Genomic DNA, 15,200 nt, shown 5'->3' on the forward strand with positions numbered 1-15,200 from the left:
AGTCAAAAGTCTCAGAGTGTTTTTGCACGGCTTGTGTGATTCATTTAGAGCAACGGTGATAAATGAGGGAAAGTGGTAGAAGCTGAAGAAAGGCAGCAAATTCCCGCTTCGGGTTGGGGGAGTGGAGAGCAAGGCAGCATTGTTCGCAGTGGATTGCTGGGGGACATGCTCCTCGCTGGTGAGTCGTTTGTAATTAACTCAACCTGGGATGAAAAATGTTGTGTATATGAAAATGTTATACTACCCGTGTAATAGTAAATAGCAGATGCTGCCAGGACAAAGATTGTTATTAATGACTTTGGGGAGAAGAGGGGTTGTGGGAAATGTTTTATATACAGGGAAGTCACGGTTGCTTCTGGCTCAACTCCTGGCTGGCCGGCTGGCACAGAACTGGAGGTTTAGAATACAGCCCAGGAACCTGATCTGGTTTATTCAAGCTCGTGGGAACGCTCCTCCCAGGAAGGGGCAGTCTGGAGCTCACCTGTGCCCCTCCCACAGAGGATCTGCATCCAGACTTCCTTTTCCTGGACTAAGTCCCCAGTCCTTGAAGACCTGAGACCTCTCTCCCGTTCTGAGCACTTGAAAGGCATCTATCTGGGTGTAACTGGGGCTCAGCCAGGAGGAGCCACAATATGATGGTTAACGCAACAGAGGAGGAGAGCCTGGTGGGTAAGCCCACAGCTTATTTATTTTTGGCTGCATCAGGTCTTAGTTGCAGCGTGTGGGATCTTTCACTGTGGTGCACACGCTCTTTGTCGTGGTGTGTGGGCTCAGTTGGCTGGTGGCGTGTGATCTTAGTTCTCCTACCAGGGATTGAACCCCTTCCCCTTACATTGGCAGGCGAATTCTTAACCATTGGACCACCAGGGAAGTCTCCAGGACCCTGTTTGCCTGTGGCTTCAGCGTGTGTTAGTGGCGTGGTATGGTTTTAAACAAATAGATGACTTCTCTGGTCCTGTTTCCTGATCTCTAAAATGGGTGACACCAATGGGTATCATCTCCGGGTACTTTTGAAGATTAATTAAAATACATAAAATACATAATGCATACATAATACATATAACACTTAGACCAATTCTTGGCTGGTAGTAACAAGCCCCCACATGTTTACGACAGTGAAGCTTCAGACTCACCGTGACTATCTCCATGTTCAGACACTCCATCTCCCACTACTCTTATCTCTGGCACACCTGCTCCCTCCATAAGGCAATGTAGCCAAGAATTTGAGAATACGAACTTGGGGCCCCACAGCACTGCCTCCAAGCTCTGCTCCTCCTCTCACTCTGTGATTATGAAGCACGTTACTTAATCCTCTGGCTGCCATGGCCCCACGTATCAGTTCAGTTCAGTTCAGTTCAGTTGCTCAGTCATGTCCGACTCTTTGCAACCCCGTGAATCACAACACGCCAGGCCTCCCTTCACGGTATAGAATGAAGTAATAGCGGTACCTATCACGTTGGTACTGTTGTGGGGGTTGAGATGAAGGCTCATAAGCCTCCACACAGCGCCTAGCAGACAGGGACTCTCTCTCCCTCAGTGCTAGGTGTTATTACCCTGCCAGATGCTTCCAGGCAGGGAAGCTGAGCAGAAAGTGGCCATGGTCCCCAGAAACTCACCATCCAGGACTCTGTGCTGGCAGCAAGCTTCTACATCCAGGCTCTCCCTGCCCAGCACAGAGGTGATGATGCTATAGATCTCTGTGGTCTAGCACCGCTTACTCCACTGCTCTGCTCTCTCACTGCCATCCTGCCTCCACCAAACTCTGGTCCCTTGTTCTTTGACCCATATCCTGTTTCAGACCACTGAGCCTTGCTGGAAATTAAATAAGCATCGTGTGCCAGCCTTTCCCAGGCATTTATTCTGCAAATATTTATTGAGTACAGATGATATGGAACACACAGGTTGACCAGAGATTAATCAAACGTAGTTCCTGCTTTCTAAGCTCTCAGTCTAACAAGAGATCCATACCATAAGCAAATAACATCAACACAGTATAAGAAGCCCTTTGTCTAAAACCAATGGAGAAGTACCCACTAGGAAAAATGCCCAGAATTGGTGACTTCTGAGTTCACTCTTGAAGAATGAATAAGAATTTTAAGATTAAGGATATTCTAAGTGTTAAGTGAGTGTTAGTCCCCCAGTCGTGCCCGACTCTTTGCGACTTCATGGACTGCAGCCCACCAGGCTCCTCTGTCCATGAGATTTTCCAGGCAAGGATACTGGAGTGGGTTGCCATTTCCTTCTCCAAAGGATATTCTAAGCAGAAAGTAAATGCACAGTCACTAGTCACTCAAAATGCAACAAATATTTATTGAACATCTACTAAGTTTCACATGCCATTACAAGCATGGAGGAGATTCAACGAACAAAATTCTGCATGTTTATGTCCCTTCCCAGACAAGCCTCTAATCTTCCCCTCAACATAGTATGAAAAACCATGGCACATATAGAGGGCTGTTTGACACCTTAGTCATCTGTGGATATTTCTTCTTTTCTCCTTCACCCTAGCCATTGATTCACAGACCTTTATATTAGCCACTCTTCAAACACATCCATGATGTTAAGGGTCATCTTGTTAACTTCAGGCAATTCTGCCAATCTATCAAGATCTCTTCAAATGCCGAATAATCATTGGATGTGTTCACCATCACTTCCCAGGTTTGCATTCCCTGCCATCGGCAAAGCATCTGCCCCTGGCACTTTCATCCACACCCCTCCCAGAAGTATTAGGCACATTGTGCTGGAAATCATGAACATCATTGGCCAGACGCACTGGGCTGACCAAGCACAGCTGTTCCCCCATTGACATCAAACCATTCTCTCACTTAAGAGCCCCAAGCTCTGACTATGTGCTTGACATTGTTTCATGGCTAGATATGCAGACATAACTAACTCTGCCCTTCAAGAGTTCAACATCCAGCCAGACTTACAAAGAAGCAGCTACTAACCCTGACAGGGGATAGAGGGAAATATTTCTGAGAGAAGGGGCCATTTGGCATGGCTCTTAGCAGACACTAGGAGTTTGCAGGGTGGATAGGCAGAAAAGAACAGCCATACTGAACAGTACGTGCAAATATGATGCATTCAACGTTGGCAGCAACGTGGACCTAGAGAGTGTCATATGCGTGAAGTCAGACAGAGAAGGAGAAATACCAAAAGACATCCCCTATGTGTGGAATCTAAAAAGAAATGATGTAAATGAACTTATTTACAAAGCAGAAAGAGACTCACAGACTTAGAAAATGAACATACGGTTGCCAGAGGGAAGGATAGTTAGGAAGTTTGTGATGGTCATGTACACACTGCTACATTCAAAATGGATAACAAACAAGGACCTGTTGTATAGCACATGGAACTCTGCTCAATCCTATGTGCCAGCCTGGATGGAAGCGGGCTTGGGAGGAGAATGGATACACGTATACATATGGCTGAGTCATAGTTCACCTGGAACTACCGCAGATTTGTTAATCAGCTATACCTCAATACGAAATTAAAAGTTTAAGGTTTGAAAAAAATTATGATACATTCAGGAATGTGTGAGTAGTGGGGTGTGGCTGCAGCGTGGGGCATATGGAGGTTGGAAAGGTGGGTAGGGACCAGATGGTAAGGGGCCCCTGTATGGTTCTTTAACCCATGTCATCATTCATCAGGGCCCCCAAAACATCTCGAGAAGCAACCCAGTTTTGTCATGGGGCTGAGTATGCCTGAGGCTCCAAGTAGCATCCCTTCTTGATAAATAATTCAAAGCCTTGTCTTCATGGGTCCACACACATCTTCTCATTCAAGGAGCAGTGATTTATGGACATGGCTTTCAAACACAAAAGGCTCTGATTCCATTTTGTTTAAAAAAAAAAAAAAGCAGAAGCACTCAGGATTTACTACACTGACAGGCATGTACAGAAAATGAGAACCAGAAGGCTCTGTGGGCTATTTGATAGACATACACAGAGATGCTAATGTAGTCTACCTGCACAGGAACTATCTTAGCAGCTGCCTCCCAGTTACTCCATCCTTTCTGTCAGCCCCAGTGCTTCCCTAAAGTAACCCTGCTTCTCTGCCTCACAGATGGAAAAATCATCTAAATTTACAGGAAGCACGGCAAAAACTGAACCATTCAGAGCTCTGCAGCCTAGCCCAGTGCCATTTGACCTTCTTGGAGGTCTTGTCGGTTTCTTCAAGTCCAAAATATTTGCTTCTGTAAACCTCTACAAGCCGGCAGGGTGGTCAAACAAACAGAGCAGATCTTGACTTCAGGGAGACCTGAGTTCAGCTTCCAAGTTCTGCCACACAACCAGCTGCCTGATCTTAGGCAAGTTATTACTCGATCCCTCAATGCCTCAGTTTCTCATCTCTAAAATGGGGGACTATTATAGAGAGTGAAGTAAGCCAGAAAGAAAAACACCAATACAGCATACTAACGCATATATATGGAATTTAGAAAGATGGTAACGATAACCCTGTATGCAAGACAGCAAAAGAGACACAGATGTATAGAACAGTCTTTTGGACTCTGTGGGAGAGGGCGAGGGTGGAATGATTTGGGAGAATGGCATTGAAACATGTATATTATCATATGTGAAACGAATTGCCAGTCCAGGTTCGATGCATGATACAGGATGCTCAGGGCTGGTGCACTGGGATGACCCAGAGGGATGGTATGGGGAGGGAGGTGGGAGGGAGGTTCAGGATGGGGAACATGTGTACACCTGTGGTAGATTCATGTTGATGTATGGCAAAACCAATACAATATTGTAAAGTAAAAAAATAAAATGGGGGATACAGTCTTCCCTGGTAGTCCAAAGACTAAGACTCCATGCTCCTGAGACAGGAGATAGTGGGCCTCTAGGCCGGACACCTGGTGCTCGTCAAGTGGAGTAAAATTCAAGCTTTGTTCTCACCCAGACACTCCAAGGACAAAGCTAGTGGTAAAACCTGAGCTCTGCTAAAGCAAAGAGATACGGTGTCCACTCCTGAAGTCAAGGAAGACTTCCTTGCCTGCACATGCACAGGAAGGCTTCTTGGGGATGAAAAATGGAGGGGACCCCACCCCATAATAAGTGTGGATATGCACCCATAGGCCTCTGCAGGGGGGGTTCACCTTAGCAGAAAGCTGTGCACGCATCTTGGGGCGGGTCCTTGGACCAGGTGTGAACAAAGAAACAAGATAACTGGCCAAAGGTAAACAAAGACTCAGAAGGACCAGTCCTGTGTAAGTGATGGACATCACCTCCCGGCTGCGCTCCTCCTCACTCAGGACGCCCGCGCTCCTCTCCCGTGTGTCTCTGCCTAGTTTCTGACCTCCTGTGCTCCTCCTCCTTAGAGAGGATGTCCATACCCTTTCTCTCTGAGTGTGTATCCCTGCTCTGCTTCTGAGTTTGCTAAACACACTGTTTTCCTGGGTGCCCTCCCATCCATTGTGCTGTGTCTCTAACAATAAACTTTGTACCTGTTTTAACAGTTTTTGCCTCCTTGAAACAGTCTTGCTTTCAAACAAGGGCAAGAGGAAGGGCTACTTTGTTTCTATCCTCTAGCTCCTGATGGTCTGCGGGCAAGGACTCCTAGTTCTCATTCGGGTTACCCAGGTTTAATTCCTGGGCAGGAAACTAAGATCTCTCTTCAGGACCTCAGTGCTCTCCCTCCCAATGCAGGGAGTTGCGGGGGGTGGGGGGGTGGGGCGGTGGCCAGATTCTATCCTTGTTCAGGAAACTGTATCCTACATGCCACAACTAAAGAGCCCACATGCCACAGCTAACACCTGGCAAAAAAAATAAATAAACCCTCTTAAATAAAATAAAATGAGGGGTAAAAATGAGTAGGTGTCATTAGGATTAGAGAATGTTTGAATAGCGCTCCCGAGAATACTCATCTTTAGTTCAAACTTGTGCTCAGAAAGCTTTATGTCCTTTTCCATCCTCTTCGGTGGGTTGTTGGTCTCTTTTCCATCATTTGAGCATTTCAGTGGTATAAGGTAAGGACCTAGCTTACTTTTGGATGAATGTCTTTATTACGGAGAAAATTAATTGGATATTTCTTTAATCCAGCAGTTATGAGGAAATTCAGTGTTGGTTAGGTTGAGCAAACAGGTTTTCTAATCACTCTGTCAGTGGAAATATATTAATAATTGGCAATATATTTTGGCAAAAATTTGTAAATAATCTATCTATATATATATATATGCATACACATAAAATATATATATATTTCCTAAAAACTCCTATGACTTCACCTCTAGAATGTGTATCTTACAAAAGCTCAAACTTGTAAACTTGTTTGTAAAAACAAAAGAAAAAGTGGAAATGATTTAAGCGTCTGTCCATATCTGAATGAATAAATTAGAGTACTTCCATACAAATAAAATTCTACACAACCATTTTTGAAAGTGCCATATGTACAGACTTGGCACAAAGTCCACAACATATTGTAAAGTGAAAAGGGAAGTTTCAGCACAATATGTGTGGTGTTAATACTCATTTTTTATTTTAAAAGTCATATATAATAAAAATAGCTAATGATTTATCGAACGCTTATTCTTTGCCAGGCACCTATCTAAATATTTAATCCTTAAACAAACTTATGAGTACTATTGCACAATTTTTCAGAAGAAATTGAGTCATCAGGAAGGTAAGCAACTTCAGTAAGTGAAGTTAACTTCAGCAGTGCTGCGAAGTTAGTAAGGGATGGAGTCCAGAGTCGACCACGACTCTACGTGTCATAAACATAAAAAGAGTCTTAAACCGGTGGGGGGGAGGAGGAGGAGGAGGGGCCTTTCTCCACCCGTTTTATCCACTTTTGTGTTGTTTGGATTTGTTACAATGACCATGTAATTGAAAAATAAAAATTTTATAAAAGTGCCTAACCATGTGGAACTCTTGCCTGGGACGGGAGCCAAGAGGGGATGGATGGAGGGAACCACAGACACTTTTCTCAGGCTGGGCTAAACTCAAACCTGATTTTACAGGACTTCCCTGGCGGTTCAGGGGTTAAGACTCCCCACTCCCACTGCAGGGGGCACAGATTCCATCCCAGGTCAAGGAACTAAGATTCTACATAGGGAGTTCTCTGGAGGTCCAGGGGTTAAGAATCTGCCTGCAAATGCAGGGGACATGGTTTCCTTCCCTGATCTGGGAAGATCCCACATGCTGCAAGCAACTAAGGCCGTGAGCCACAACTACTGAGCCCACGCACTGCAGCTACTGAAGCCCACATGCTCTAGAGCCTGTGCTCCACAACAAGAGAAGCCACCGCAGTAAGAAGCCCGAGCACTGCAACTAGAGATAACCTCCACTCATCTCCGACTACAGAAAGCCTGCACAAAGCAATGCAGACCCAGTGCAGCCAAAAATAAATAAATCAAACTGAAGAAGCCAAGCTAACAGGAGTGAGTTTCCCATTTAAATAAAGATTCCGCATGCAATGCAGCCAAAAAAATTTTTTTTTACAACTGACTTTACATGAACTCTTCTTACATACCTTTCTCATCAGCAAGGACAGATACAGAGATGGAGGGACCAGCTTCAACATAAGACAACCTGAGTTTGAGTCAGCTGAGTGGACTTGGCCAAGCATCTTTACCTCTCTGAGCCTCCTCTTCTCACCTGCAAAGTCCTAACTACTACATCGTTACAGGTTTGCTATGAGGGCCAGAGAGAGCATGAGAGGTGCTTGCAGTGGCAGCTTCATCCCAAGCTCCTGGAAACCTTACATCGCTTTGGGCTGACATCATCTGGGAAGGTTTTCTTGTACCATGTCGTCCACATCCAACTCTGGGTTCAAACTCAACTCAGAAAGAAAGAATTTCACAACAGTACAATGAATTTAAAACCCCAATGGCTGCCCAGTGAAAGTCTCTCAGTCGTGTCTGACTCTTTGCAACCCTCTGGACTGTAGCCCGCCAGGCTCTTCTGTCCACGGAATTCTCCAGACAAGAATACTGGAGTGGATAGCTGTTCCCTTCTCCAGGGGATCTTTCCAACCCAGGGATCGAACCCAGGTCTCCCACATTGCAGGTGGACTCTTTACTGTCTGAGCCACCAGGGAAGCCCAATGACTGCCCAAGTCTCCCCCTAATTTCAAACCAAACCCATTCCAAAGAACAAATGAAATAGGAAGAGAGATTTCTATTCCCATCCTATCCGTTGATCTGGTCTCAGCCCTTTGTTTTCCAAGTCTGGTCTCACATTGGGAAGAAGTAACACCTCAAGGTTCCCTCCCAGTAGGTCTGGGAACCACCAGAGCAATCTAAGGCAAAGCTGAGTCATGGAAAGAAACAAAAACCACAACGCTCAAGTGCTGCCTTTAGAAACCCAGATTAGAGATTGCACTAGTGAATAGGGGACAGAAGGGCTGGGAGGTGGTCTGGCCCCTTTGAGGTCTCTGCTTCAACTTGACTTTGATATGACTTTACTATTAGCCTTCTAAATATGATTCATTATTACCTGCTTGGGTTGGATAATCCAGCTAATTGCTCCAGTCTCCAGCACCCCTCCCCCACCCCTTAGCTGCATGCTGACTACACAGCCTCCATTCTGAAGGTCCCTCTGAAGTCTGCGTGATTCCCTGCAATCTCCCAAGCAGCTTCGTTTATCGCCATTGTGCATTCCTACAGATTCTTAGTTTAATGACACCCTTTCTGAAGCAGCAGCGATGGTGCCAAATGGCACTTGCATTTCCAGGAAAGCAGCCAAACTCATTACGTTAATAAAGGAATTTAGCTGGATAGAGATGCCTCCTTCACATCCATTCCCGAAAAACCCGCGATCTCACCACTCATCAGCCGCTATTAAACCTCCGTCTCCACCTGCAAAGCAATCGCCCTATGGAGTCACAGCAGGTCAGACCCATGTCGGCAGAGGAGGACAGAGCGCTCTGTGCACGGTCTTGGATGCACGTCTCAGAGGCCTGGCCAGCCCTCACATTTCTCCCACTTCTGGCCTCAAAGCCGCTTCCCTATCCCCAAGCCAGTATGAGCCCCATTAGAGTCCCACGGATGCTGCTCAGAGATGGGACCAGACCAAACCTTCCATTAGACTGGATTCTCAGGTAGACCATCACAACCAGCACCTGTCTGGTCTCCTGCTTCAGTCTGACCCTTTGCAGCCAGGGTCATCCCTCTAAACCACAAATTGGGGTCTGCCACCCTTCTGCCATATTCCTTTATCAGTTCCCCATTGCTCACAGGAGAGCAGTCCTCCAAACTCCTGGAGTAGCATTAGGCTTTTCTCTTTTATAATATTTATTTATTTGTTTGGCTGTACTAGGTCTTAGTTGCAGCACACAGAATCTTTGATTTTCATTGAGGGATCCAGGATCTTTAGTTGTGGCATGTGGGATCTAGTTCCCCGACCAGGGATGGAACCCAGGCCACCTGCATTGGAAGTGTGGAATCTTAGCCACTGGACCACCACGGAAGTCCTGCATCAGACTTTTCAAGACATACTCCACCATCACTTAGCTCTTCACTTCACAGGCTCCCCATCACCACTCACCCACCCACCTCCCTACTCCACACTCCAGCTCCCCAAACTGGCCCTGCCCTCTCACTCACTCCAGGCCTTTGAGTACCACCCTCCAGTTGCCGTCAACACCTTTCCCCACTCTCACTGCTTCCTCGCTTCCTGAATAACTGTAACTCATCCTTAAAGACTCCACCCAGAAGTCCCTTCCTCCTAGAAGCTTTCCCTGACCTCCCACGTTAGCCTGGGTAGATGCCTGGGGAGTTCTTCAAACTTCTGTAGCAACAGGCATGCCAATCATGAGAGTAATGCAATTATGACCATCTTTTCTATTATCCGTCTCCACAACTAGAGAGTGAGTGAGAAACTATGTCTCTTTCACCTCTTCATTCCCACATACCTGGCCTATGGCGGTCCCAAAAGATTCTGTGTTATAGCCTGGTCATCAGTGTTTAGTTCCAGTCTTTCCCGGCAAACTCTCTACACAATGACCCTGGCAGAAATTTCCTTATCTTTTCTGGCCTCCATATCACTCTTCTCCACCTTCTCTGTGCTCTATCTCTCTTCTGATCTCCTTACCCCATGAAGATCACGCTGACTTGTCAAACTGAAGCTTTCAGTATTTACACTTCTCCCCGCCTACCAATGCAGGAGACTGTAAGAGACGCAGGTTCTATCCCTGGGTTGGGAAGAGCCCCTGGAGGAGGGCATGGCAACCCACTTCAATATTCTTGCCTGGAGAATCCCATGGACAGAGGAGCCTGGCGGGCTACAGTCCATGGGGTTGCAAATTGTAGGGCATGACTGAAGTAACTTAGCACGCACTCCAAGAGAAGCTTGCATCTGGTCCCATCCACTTCTTTCAAGTGCCCCATCCTCCCCTCTCCAGTTCACTATTCTTATCTCAATCACATCTTTAACTCCACTAAAAGTTGAAAGACTCTCTTCCCCTCCCGCTATCCTGCAAAGGAGGGTGGGAACCGCCTACAACATCAGCCTTGGGTCCATTCAGCTCAGGTCCTGGCTCCAGTGGGGTTCCCTACAACACATTATCACTGTTCCACAGCAAGGATGCCACACGACAAGTTCATTCCCCTTGATAATTCTACATAGATCAATTGTTGAGTTCAGCCAGTCCTCTCAAGAAGGGTTTTCTGTTTTTGGTTTTTGTCTTGGGGGGTTTTTGACTGCGTGGAGTGTTCATTGCTGTGCGTGGGCTTTTTCTAGTTGCAATAAGTGGGGGCTGCTCTCTAGTTGCAAAGCACGGGCTTCTCACTGTGGTGGCTTCTCTTGTTGCAGAGCACAGTCTCTATAGTTGTGGTGCATGAGCTTAGCTGCTCTGTGGCATGTGGGATCTTCCCAGACCAGGGATCAAACCCATATCCCCTGCATTGGCAGATGGGCTCTTAACCACTGGACCATCAGCGAAGTCCCAGGAAGAGTTTTAGATATCAACACCAGCTCTTGGCATAATGAATTTCAGAAGTTTACTACCCTCTGACGGTATTTCAAAAAGTTTTCTTCTAAGTGTCAAGACACAGAAGGATATTAGCTTCCTAAAAGTAGGGGCTACTTTGGGGTTGTGATCTTGCACCACCACCCCTACCACATTCTTCCAGGGTCCAAGAGCTCCCTCATAGGAACTGAAAAGAGTGGAAAAATTGGTTCAACCAAAGATCAGCTCTCCAAAATCACCCAAAGGGATTCATCAGGTATATGACAGCCAGGCACTACTCTGGCTCTTATATGGGCACTAAAGGCTGCCTTGCAGGAACACTGTGGTCAAGACAAGGGACCCTTGTGAGTAGAAGCAAGGACAGAGGCTGCTTCAGGAACCCCAGAGCTGAAGCTTCACCTGGTCTAAGCAAGATTTCAATGGACAGGGTGCAGTCAAGAAAACTGAAACCACTCTAGTATTTCAAACACAGAGAATTTTATACAGAGAATGGGCCACAGTGGGGATGAAAAGGCTAAAAAGCCAAACAGGAATGAGGAAGCAACTCCCCAAATTAATAAGAACAGGAAGCCAGCATCCTTCCAGAGCTGCAGGACCCAGGGAGATGATGGTGTCACCAAAAGCCAGAAGCCAAGCCATCTGGCCTGAGCCAGGACCACAACAGAGTCTACCCAGCAGGAGGTGAGACCACAGAGGAAGAAATGTCTGTACCGGATGTGAACAGCCATGCAAATGCAGCCGTGGCCGGAAATGCCGTCCTCTGCCCACAGCTGAGAGAAAGGGAAATGCTCTGACTTCTCGCTTTCCCCCCAGTCTCCAACCTTCTGCCAAAAATAGAAAGCAGTGCCAAGGGGCCTGAGAAACAGCTGCAGGAGAAAAGCAGGTGTGGATCTGACAGCAAGAGACAATGACCAGCCCAGGGACCAAGGGACAGACTTAGCCCAGTAGTTCATGTACCGCTCCCTTCTGTTCTCCTTAGAGTTTCACTGTTTTCACTTGTGTCCTTTCTCAGCTTCTGTCCTTTTAGACTGAAAAATCTGTCCCCACAGTGCAGTCTCTTCGTCCATCCTATGGGCTCAATTAATTCTCCAAATACTTATTATGCACCAAATATGTGCCAGGCACTCTTAAGGGCAGTGGAAGGAATGGAATACAAAAAGAAAGAAGATACAATTCTTGTTTTCAAGGAGCTCATGGTCTGACAGAGGGGATACAGAGAAGAGCACAGCTGTCTATAACAGGGAATGATTTATGTGAGACCTAAGAAGAAACTGTGCTTTCCTGATAGCTCAACTGGTAAAGAATCCACCCTCAATGTGGGAGACCTAGGTTTGATCCCTAGGTCTGGAAGATCCCCTGGAGAAGGGAACTGCTACCCACTCCAGTATTCTAGGGCTTCCTTGGTGACCCAGATGGTAAAGAATTCACCTTCAATGTGGGAGAACTGTTTTCAGTCCTTGGGGTGGGAAGATCCCCTGGAGAAGGGAACGGCTACCCACTCCAGTATTCTTGCTGGAGAATTCCATGGACAGAGGAGCATGACAGGCTACAGTCTATGGGGTCGCAAAGAGCTGGACATGACTAAGCAACTTTCACTTTTAAGAAGAAACTGTGCTAAGAAAATAGAAGGTTTCTAGGAAGAGGTGACATCTGACCTGGACCTTAGATGAGAAGGTCACCAAGTAGGAGAAAGGCATCTCGGGTAGACGGCAGAGTCTGACCAAAGATACCAAGTGGATGACAGAACATGGTGGCTTGAAGGCCACCAAGAAGATGAGGTTGAAGTGGAGAGCTCATGTGGAGAGGACACGGGTAAGGCCGGAAGTGCAGACCGAGGTCAGAAGACCTAGAACACCACCCGGCAATGGGGAGCCATCAGAGGGGTTTATCCAGGGGTGTGACATGATCAGGTTTGTGTTCTATAAGAATCTCTCTGGGTGCCTACATGGACGATGAGTTGGGAGCAGAGAGATCAGAAGCACAGACAAGAGTTTGAGAGGTGAATATTACAGGAATCCAGATCAAAAGACCTTGATCTGCTGGCTCCAGGCCACACCTCCTTGAGAAAGTGGACCCCCCTCATCTGCTGCAGACCCACTGGGAAGCAGGGCCCTGCCCTGTGAGCTGACCAAAGTAGATCAGAGTAGGAGCCCAGGAGCTCCTTGGGAAATGGGTGAGATGTCCCATGAATGGCATCTGCTTCCTCCTCCAAGTTTTTTTATCACCCAGCGTCTCCCTCTAGGACCTGAACTTGAATACCTACCAAATTGCTTGTCAACCAGCACACTCCACAGACTCACAGAAAGGTCCATGGGTTTACAGAAAGGTCTCCCTGTCTTGGTTCCAGAGCCTCCCAAACTGCTCTTGGTGCTTTCTCTCTCGTGGCTCAAAGACATCCTGTACAGTCTTATTTCTGTCAAACTATCACCACCTGTTGGCCAAGGAAAATTTTGTCAAGGAAAGAGAGCCTTGAGAAATGGAGTTTAATGACCAGTTGACATATCGGATTTGTAGTTTTCTAAGGAGGCTTAGTGTGGCTGTCACACGGGGCCTCATTAATTCTCCATGCTTAGCACCAGATGGCTGAGGATTTGACCTGTTCTTAAAGGCTCCTAGAAGGAAATTCCATGCTTCCCTCCCATAACTTGTTCCTGTACTTCGCACCTCCCCCTGGGCAGAAGTCCTACCCCAGAGCTCATCCCAGGTCCTCCTCCCCCGGCTAAAGCCCCTTTGCTTTGATCGACATCAGTGAAGCTGCATCAGCTGCATTTCCAGTCAAAATTCCAGGGAGAGGGAGGAAGTGACAGTCCACTTAATGTAATGAACACAGGTGTGTTCTGAGAGACTGAGGCTGCCCCAGTGAAGAAGACCAGAATTAGCTCAAGATGCACAGCCAGGGGACCTACTTGGTGGTCCAGTGATTAAGAACTCGTCTTCCAGTGCAGGGGATGAAGGTTTGATCCCTGGTCAGGGAACTACGATCCTACATGTCTCAGGGTAACTAAACCTACATGCTGCAAGAAAGATCCAACATAGCCAAAATTTAAATAAATACATAGAAGTAATTTTTTTAAAAAATTAAGATATACAGCCAAGCTGTATCCCAATTGGCTTTTAGAAGCAGCCTTGGGACCACCGAGCAGATAAGCTTGTTGGAGATGGCTATATTCACCCATCACCTCTCAGCACACCAGAGGCAGCAAAGGGCATGGAGATGAAGACGCGGGTTTTGAAGTCTCTCGGGCCTGGTCTCATCTGCAAAAAAAGAAGAGTGATCCTCAATGATCCAGTTTTCATCTTAGAAAACTGCTGGGACAATGAAGGGAGCTAGCTCCTCGAAGTGCCAGGCGTGAAACGGATCCCATTCAATAGGTCCCGTGTCCCCACTCCCAGGACAGTTGTTAAAAAAACATCTATTCAACCACTTTATGTGCTCACAGTGCCTCTTGTTCTGGAAGGACTCATTGTACAAACTTATATTCATATAAAGTAAAATAGAATTGTATGAAGTCGCTACATCTATCAAGTGAAGTTACAATGAGAGCAGGGAGGGGATAAAATGAAATGAAAAGTGAAGGCGGTACAAGAAGCACGGGCTTTTGATTATATTTTGGCTGTGGTTTTGAGGGATGGGTCAAATGCTTGACACTTCCCAGAGGACAAACCAAAGAGGCCCTACACCTAGTTGCTAGACGAAGTGCTTGAAAGAGAAAACCAAGTGAGTTCCCAAGAAAAGCACATTTCTGAACCAAAGTTTTTTAACATATATTCCCTTTGATTCAGAAATGGCTTTTCTAGCAATCTATCCCTTAGAGGTTCTCACGTGTACACAAAAACAAACGTGTGTATAAAGCAAAATGCAAATGGAAACAAGCTAAAATTTCCATCAGATTGGACTGATTAAATCAATTGTCCCAAACTATGGGCTACCATACAACTACAAAACAGAAAAAGAATGATGCATTCATGTATGCTAACATGGACGGAACTGTCTTGCTCAAAGTCTTAGGTTCCAATCTCCATCTTAGCTGTGCCAAGGAGAATTGGGGAGGGCCTGTCCCACCTTTCAGGAGTGGCCAGGGAAAGAGCAGTGCCCCTAGAACTTACAGGTTGGAGAAGACTCTTGGGCCCAGCATCTCAGACTGCGAAAGCAACACAAGGTAGTAAGACAGGAGGGCAGGAAGGAAACTGAGGACCAGTTTCACAACCCCTGTGGGTCATCAGCTGGAACACTTTCAGACATAGCTGGGAGGAGGAAGATTTTAAGGAGGCCAATTTTCAGAAGTTATCTG

Source organism: Bos mutus, chromosome 19 (assembly GCF_027580195.1).
Source record: "Bos mutus isolate GX-2022 chromosome 19, NWIPB_WYAK_1.1, whole genome shotgun sequence".
NCBI lineage: Eukaryota > Metazoa > Chordata > Mammalia > Artiodactyla > Bovidae > Bos > Bos mutus.